The sequence below is a fragment of the Asparagus officinalis genome, chromosome 5 (assembly GCF_001876935.1).
Source record: "Asparagus officinalis chromosome 5, Aspof.V1, whole genome shotgun sequence".
Lineage (NCBI taxonomy): Eukaryota > Viridiplantae > Streptophyta > Magnoliopsida > Asparagales > Asparagaceae > Asparagus > Asparagus officinalis.
Window position 1 is genome coordinate 117,678,121 of NC_033798.1, and position 8,723 is coordinate 117,686,843.

General features: G+C 34.7%; 1 pseudogene; it reads right to left on the reverse strand.

Annotated features, from left to right (window-relative positions):
* The window catches only part of LOC109840880, a 14,577-nt pseudogene continuing 5,941 nt past the window's right edge, over window positions 88-8,723 (reverse strand).

Here is an 8,723-nt window from a genome sequence, read left to right on the forward strand (position 1 = left end):
CATGTAAAAAAGTAATAAAAAGATAGAAGAAGAAAAATCTGCACTCACTGCTTAAACAAAACTTTAAACAATTGAGAGCAATGGCTCATTGCTGACCAATTTTAGAATAAATGGATCTTACATATGATCTGAACTCATCACTTGATTTTCATACTCAAGGCAACCTCGTACCTGGCTCCCTTTCTAATCTAGCTCACTTGGACTTCATATAGAGATAGTTTGTTTCACTCTTTGAGGAAAATGTATATACATTTATAACTTACGGATGATCAATTAATATAGCACAAGATGGATATCTCTAAATCTAATATTGTTTATGCTTCTGATGCAGGCTAAGGTGTTGCAAAGTTGGAAACCAGTGTACAAATTTCAAATTAAGGTGTATTGGAATATTTATTTTCTGAAATACTTTCACCTTCCCATAACTGATGTTAAATATTGAAATAAGAAGGTGGTGAGAAGCACCAGCTTCTCCCCTAAAATGGGAGGAAAGAAGATACATGTCGATAAGGCGATGCTACTTGAACCTGGTGATGGATCCCTACCTCTCCCCTTACGTGAAGTTACTGCCACTGTCCAAATTCTATCGACTGTTTGACTCTCTTGGGGTTAACTCTTGATCAATAATTTTCACATGGAATCATGAATTCTGGCTTCAATAAGAATTGTGATCCTAACAAAGAAAGTTAACCATTAGCATTTGCAATTTTTTTTAACCAAATGAACTGAAATCCACATAATAAAGTTTCTCGACTAACCACAGACTAAATTTATATCACGCAAACTTAAATAAAAGGGTTAATTGCGAATAGAACACTGTATCATTGCTGTATTCAACATACTACCGCTCAGTTTGTTATTGCATGTTGACCACCTGAGTGAAATTTTTTTCCCGACACTTTACCCCAATGGGTCCATTTGTTAGAAAACAATTTTCTCGTTGTTTGGGGTTAAAACAAAGTGCAGCCCAGTACACGAAGTTCCCCTATGCGCAGGGTCTAGGAAGGGGTCAGACCACTTTAACAAACGTACTAATCTGCAACAATAGAACTTGAGGGGTAGTGAGTTCAAAACAACAACAATACTAAAGGGGTCTATTCGCAATCAACCCTTAATTAAAAGGAATCCAAATTAAGCCAGTAATCAATCTACCCTGCATTTGTCAAGCAATTGGCATCTGACTCAAGTGAGCAACAGGCTTGCAAATCAACGGTTGAGCTCGAGGTAGTGTCAACCCTGGCCCCTCTGTCATGTCCACCATCCCATTGCCATAGTCGACGTTCCCATCAAAGCATTGTATCATGGCAGCGAGCATTGGTTGTACCATTGCCAAATGGCAACAAATGGAAATGCTGGCCTCTAACATCCACCCCCTTATCACTATTCATAAATCTTTCTGGTTTGAACTCAAGTGGCTCGGGCCAGTGATTTGGATCCCTTCCAATGGCCCATATACATTGACAAATAGCCTATTTCGTGCAGGGATGTCGTAACTGTTAATGTTACAGTGTTCAGTTCATTCACGGAAGATCATTGGGCCAGTTGGATGAAGTCTTAGCGTTTCTTCTACCATGGCTTGGAGGTATGGGATGTTTGGGATGTCAGATTCTTTGACGAGCCTGTTTATGCCAAGGACCATGTCAATTTCATCTCTAGCCTTATAGAGTATGGTTGGATGGTTGATGAGTTCTGCCAATGCCCAGACTAGTGTGATTGCTGAAGTATCAGTCCCGCAACAAATATATCCTGTGTGGAATTGAAAGACAAGTTTTTCACTTTGAAGTAATGTTGCCTCATCCAGTTTTCTCTTGGAATGTCAACATTGAGAATTTTTTTAGCCAACTTTCAAATAATAGAAGCAAATGTGTTCCGGTACATTCTTTTGGGATTTCCAGTATGTCATCGTAAGCAATTGCTAACTACTTGAACTACTCGATGCTTTTTTATTCTATTTCAGACCGCTGAAAGTTTACTATATTGAACTGTTGATGGAATGATATCACTCACTTTCATTTATTTCTTAAGATGTGCACATTTATCTCTTCTATTCAGATTACTATCATCTTACCTTGAAAAAGCAAAAGAAGTATGTTCTACACTTAATTCAATCATATCAGGAAATTTTCTAACGTAGTTCTTCAGTGGGTGAGAGTTTTATACGTTGTGATGTATGGGCAACCAAGTATATGAGACGAGCTCTTTTACATATTCCGTGCTAACATAGATCAGCTATCTCTATACGCATGATAAATTATTAGACACTTGGTGTTCTGGGCTTACCTCAAAGAAAGCTTTGATGTTCTCTCTTGTCAGCTTCATCTCCGCATTATCATCATCAGCTATGTCAACCACTATATCAAGAAAATCTTTTGCTCTTCTTTAGCAATATTGGTTTCTTTTCTCCTTTCCTCCTCCTTTTCCTTTAATATCGCCTCCATCATCTTGTCAAACCTCTTTAACCAATCTTCCATTCTCTTATCAAAACCTTGGAAGTCCATGTTTTTACAGAATCCTATATGATTTGCCAACTTAAATTTCCCAACAAGCTCAGTCGCCTCTTGTACGATTTTTTGTACCTCCTCTGCATCTGAATCCCCTCCTGAGCATGTCCGGCTCATTGTCATCCTGCTTATCACATTATTTGTCAGTTTCACAAGCTCTTCACTCATGTTGACTTTCTCACCTTTCTCGACTTCTCAAACAATGTTTTCACAAGCCTTGTAATCTCCTGGCGCCTCACAGGGAGAAGCTGTTCGAGTGTTCAACCGCCTAATAGTTGCGTCAGGCACAGCTTCTTCATGTACCTATAGGACAGAAGGACAGTAAGAGTTTCTTGTAAGAGTTTGATTAAGTACCTTCAACACTATTTTACCATCAATATGAGTAATAGGGGGCAAACAAGAAGTCAGCACAGCCATAACTAAGGAAGAGTAAGCAGCTTTCGGCTGTGGCCTATTAGAGAAGGAGATTTTATGAGTCTTGAGGAATTCTTTTGCAGTTTCCAGTGACGACGCAATGACACAAGGGACTGATCCTAAACAAAGGGAGACGAGGGGCCCGTACAGGAGGGAGAGCTAGTGGAGAGCTTGGTGGGGAAGTGGGCCCAAAAGATGGAGATGGCCGCGCACTGGAAGGGCCATGGGACTTGGTGGAAGTCGCAGGCTGCTGGTTCTCGATCTCCAACGGAGGATAACGAGGGAGAAGAGACACAGGCCGTTGTTATGGTGGCTGTCTCCTGAAGTCAGGTTTAGCTCTTTGGGATATAAAACAGGTTATATTACTTATACAATATACAAACTCATGTTGGTTTAGATGTTTGATTACTTGCACATGGAAATGAAGGCATAGACTAGAAGAGACTTTTACTTATTCTACTAGAACAAAGGCTTTCAGATCTTAAACGACAAGCTAATAAATCTTCTACAGTTGACTTCACTTATAGATCTTATGAATTTGCTACTTCCTTAAAAAATAGTCTAGATAATATGATGTGAACGTGTTTGGCAATAGATAATTGTATAATACTATTAGAAAATTAAAATAAATAAATAACACATGGTGCAAAAGTTCTCGATGACATACTACTGTGTACTATACTAACAAGACAAATGCCAACACGGGGGAGGCAATGAAAAAACAATACCTTCTCGATGACATACTACCATGTCCTATACTAGCAATCTCTCTCTCTCTCTCTCTCTCTCTCTCTCTCTCACACACACACACACACACACACACACACACACACATACACACACGAGTTTCACGCCATCCCTGTCCCTATCATGTTTAAAATAATAGCAGGAAAAAAAAATGACATTCAGGAAGTAAACTTAATTATACATGTTTACTAGTTTATCAATGTCACACCCCCAAAAGGGCAGCATGATTTGAGGTTTGTGATAATGGCAACACGTGCACAAACACCTACAAAGCCTATTGTGCACTTCTATATCATGAATCAAGACTATGCTTAACACTTTACTAATATCTCTCATATTTCTTTCATGAAAGTAGAATACTCATGGACCTGCAACAATTTAATTATTTTCAAAAAAATGTGCAGCTCTTCAATAGGCGTACTATGAACAATAAATTGAAAATACATTAGATAATATATTTCCAATAGTTTTCATATACTAAATAATATTTATCGTGATAAAGATAAATAGTTATCTCAGTACCAAATTCTTTCAACATTCTTTTATAAGCAAACATATTATAACATGTCTGATCCAACACTTCAAAATACAAATCAAAAGAAATATTTTCACCTTTGAAACTGCGGAAAGACTTTGGTGAAGGTTACTCAAATAGCTTAATCCTCAATCAATCTTATCATTATACATCACATATAAATTTTCTAATTCTAAATAACTCACTAATCATATAAAATTAATCTTTACTTTTTATATTATGTAAATTATTTTTTTGGTTCTCATCATTTCAGATCAAACAACAATATTTCTGAAAATTAAAGGTTGAAAGGAGATTTTTTTGTCACTTAAATGTTTTAAAAAAATTCTCTATTTATGTGTTTTTTGACCGGATTAGTTTATTTTCCAAAATAATATTAGGCATTAAAGAATAATTTTCCATAAATTAGTTTTCAATAAGTAAAAACCATTTCTTTTGGACTTAAAAAATAATTTTGGGACCCACCGCGGGTGATTTAGACTGTTGAGAGATTCAAATATGGCTCCCACATTCTTGGGTTCAATTCTGGGTTAGGTTATCAAAAAAAATTTAGAGGGTAGAGACAAAAATAAAATTTTCCCAAAAATATCATGCTTTGCAACTACTTTACTAAAAATATTTTGGATGTAAAAAAACGTTTGAGCTATATAAGGGGTTTAATACAATTTTCCAAAAACTATAAATCTTATAAGACATTATGGATTTTAACTTTAAGAAAAAGGGGGTTGAACAAAATTTGTTTAGAGGGTAAAGTGCTCTATTTTTTTTTCTATTTAAAAACTATGTACTTCAAAATAAATTTTCAGAAGTTAAGGGGTTAAATGAAACGTCCAGATTTCTTTATTTTGAAAACCTTAGATTTAAAAACTTATGCAACTAGAGGGGCCAAACTTAATTTTCCTATAATTTTTCACATCATGAATTTAATGTGGGTGGATTTAAAACAAAACCTATATGGAAATAGGGATAACAAGACAAGCACTAACATTTCCAAGCTCTCTCTCCTTCCTCCTTTCCATGTTCTCAGGAAATCTCTCTTTTGTGGGAGGAGAAACTCATGAATGAGCTTGCATTTCTGGAGTTTCATATTGTTCATTTTTTCTACTTTTACACTATTTTCATACTACAATTATGATATGAAACTTATTTGCCTTGTGGAAGTGGATAAATCACATTTTTCTTAAGATAGTGATTATGCTACACAATATTTGTGAGGGTTAGTTCATATGTTTCAATATTAATTTTTCTTCTAAATGTGGGTGTTCGCAATCATGTTAAAAAAAATCTATGGATACGGCTTTGTATTGTCCCTTTGGTTGCTTGTAACCTGTGGCAACTTTTGTATTTCCTTTTCTTTAGGTGTGCTCCATCAACAAAGACTATATTGAGCTCCTGAAGTACTAAATCTCTTAAAGTTTGTATCAACCTTTTCTCGCATAATCTTCTACATGGAAGTAACTTCTGCTGAATCTCTTAACACGAGATATTAATTTTAAAGTTCTACTACTATATCACCCTTTTCTTGCATAACATTCTACAGACACGAGTTAATCAAGAATCCAATCCATCATTGTACTTCACCACTTTGGAACTACCAAATGTATTCAACTAATATATGACAGTTCATAGATTTTGATGCCATGACTGCCATCTAAAAGTTTGGAAAGGGGACTGTTTGTGCAAACCCGCCACACCCACTCAATTCTAGTGGTTTTCTGAAACTTACCCTTATTTCATTTGTATATTTCATTCATACAAATGACAACCTTTAGTAAGATGAAGGGGGTAACGTCCATTTCTTCTATTTTTGTCCTACCCCTACTTGTTCTATCCTATGTTACCCGGGTACTTCTATCATGAAGCCGTATCCGTACTCGTCCGACACTTATACGTGCCCAAACTTCATGGACACTCCTTTGATGTATGCATACATTTACCTAGACATATACACAATTATACGATATAAGTTTTAATTTAAAGTACTTGCCATACACTTCTTGGACGTATATCCTACACTTCATGTCCATTTTTAGAAACTAGTTAGACAATGGTCCGGTTGTTTCAGCTTGTATTCAAGTTAAAAACTATGGTTTAAAAGGATGGTTTTGTTGGCCTTCTTGTTTTGATGATGATTTAAAACAATTTACATCTAATATTGTTTGTCTAGTGTTTGTGTTTTATATTTATTCTAGGCAAACAATAAGTTGGAGGATGGATGGAATCGAGCATTCACGATCAAATCCAATGGAGGTTGGCGGAATAGTAGGTGAAGCTATGTACAATTCAAGTTGAAGATCCAAGTTCAAGTTTCATCCGCAAGATTACCAAGTCAAGCTATTGAAGATTAAGATCAAGCTTGGGTAATTTAGTTTAGGAGTTTATATTATGTGTGTTAGTACCTTAAGCTCAATATAATATACACACACACATTTATTAGTTTCCATGTATATATATATTTATATATATACATATATGTTTTGGTTTGATAGTTTTCAAGTTTTACTATGAAACAATTAAATATAATTAGAAAATATATTTTTGTTTCATACTTACATGCATATATATGATTTCATTAATATCAATTTTATTCAGTTCAATGAAATCATGTTTTAGTGCATTATATGTGTATTTTGATAAAATACTATATTCATTGTTTATAGACTTCATAACAATAATTTACATCTTTTTTCAAGTCTATAAAATCATTTTGTATTGTTTTAAAACATGGTTAAGCTAAAATATCAAAACTCATATGTTCAAGTCTATAAAATCATTTTGTATTGTTTTAAAACATGGTTAAGCTAAAATATCAAAACTCATATGTTTACATTTTTATGTTTTGGACTATTTTGCAAAATGATGATATTTTTTATTTGGGAGGTCCTTTCTAAAAACCAATTTTTATAACATGTGTATTATCATATCTACAATCATTTTCCAAAGTTTTATATTTTTTGAAATTTATTTGATATTTTTAAACAGGGTTTTAAAATCAAAAAATTAACTTTCAAACCTGTTTTCTCATATATCAGTTTACGGTCGACCGCCACGGTCGACCGCGCCTTTGATTTTCCCTGCGGAGCCATCAGCAACTTTCGCGGTCGACCGTCAGCTCGAAAATTTCCACGGTCGACCGTCTAACTTTCTAGAAATTTCTCAGGCTCGAAAGTGGCTCGCGGTCGACCGCCGTTCACCCCAACGATCATTTTTGTACAGAATCAGATTTCTAATTCTTGGGCTTTTTGATCTTTTCCTTTAGGGTTTTGGCTGAGATTTTGGGAGGCTATATATACCCCTTTGCTCTCATCTTTCATGGATAACTAAGAGAATGTTTTAAAACAAGTTTAAAGAGTTTTAAACAAGAGTTTAAGTTTGTTTAAGAAGCTTTTAAGCATTTGAAAGTTTGAGTTTGTGAAATTAATTTCACAAGAGCTTGAGGAGATCATCTATTGGTGTTTGGACATCCAACTATTCTCCCTCTACCTCTTGATCTATTGAGAAGTTTTCTAAACTCTATTTCTAGCTATTTATTGTTTTATTCATAATTTTTATAAGCTAGATTTTAATTGAGTTTAGTTGATTTGATTTCACTCATTATTTACACACACCCACTTGAGCTTATTATATCTTTCATACATAGTATATTTAGGTTGGTGAGAGTTGTAACAATTGAGTGTGAGCTTTCATTGTGTTCTCATCCATATTAAAAAACAATCATTTATTGTATTGTGTTTATTGTGAGATTTACTTTGTAATACACTTGTACACCGAGAGAAGTGTGTGGCGAGAGTCGAGGATCGTCCCAAGAGGAGTAACGTCGGTTAACGAACCTAGGGAGAGGTTGTATCCGAGCACTTGAGGGAGACACGTCTAGTTCAATACTTGAGAGGGTGTAGAGTGCGATTACAAGAGTGTTAGTTGTAGAGTTTTCGGTAAACTAAAAAATCGTATTGTGTGGTGTAAACGTTATTCGGGTAAACGTAGAAAACCCGGTTGTGATAGTGAAGATCTCCTCGAGGTGAGGAGCGGAGACGTAGGTCAAGTGATTAGACCGAACTCCGTGATCATATCGTTTTGTTTGTGATTGCATTGGCATTCTTATCTTATATCGCTTTTGTGTATTGCTCTTCATATTGCACTATCTCTTTTGTAGATTGTTTATTTTACCATTGTGTTAGTTTATATATCATTGCTCATATATTTGTAATATCTCATTGCTAGAATATATTTATTTGTTCATATTGCTTATTCTTGCTTGTAACATATTGTATATCTATCTTGCAAGAATAATTTATTAATTAGTTTTAATTGACATATAATCGGATTAGATTAGCATAAGACCCTAATCACCACCCTCTAGGGTCCAACAGGTTTCAGTGTCTAGTTAAAAAAACGTGCAGTTTCCAATTTACAATAATCAACATAATAAAAGAAACTTAAAAATATGATAGGAAATTAATTCCAAATAGCACATCAATTGAAAAATAATAACGATCTCATGTAAATTATATATATATATATATATA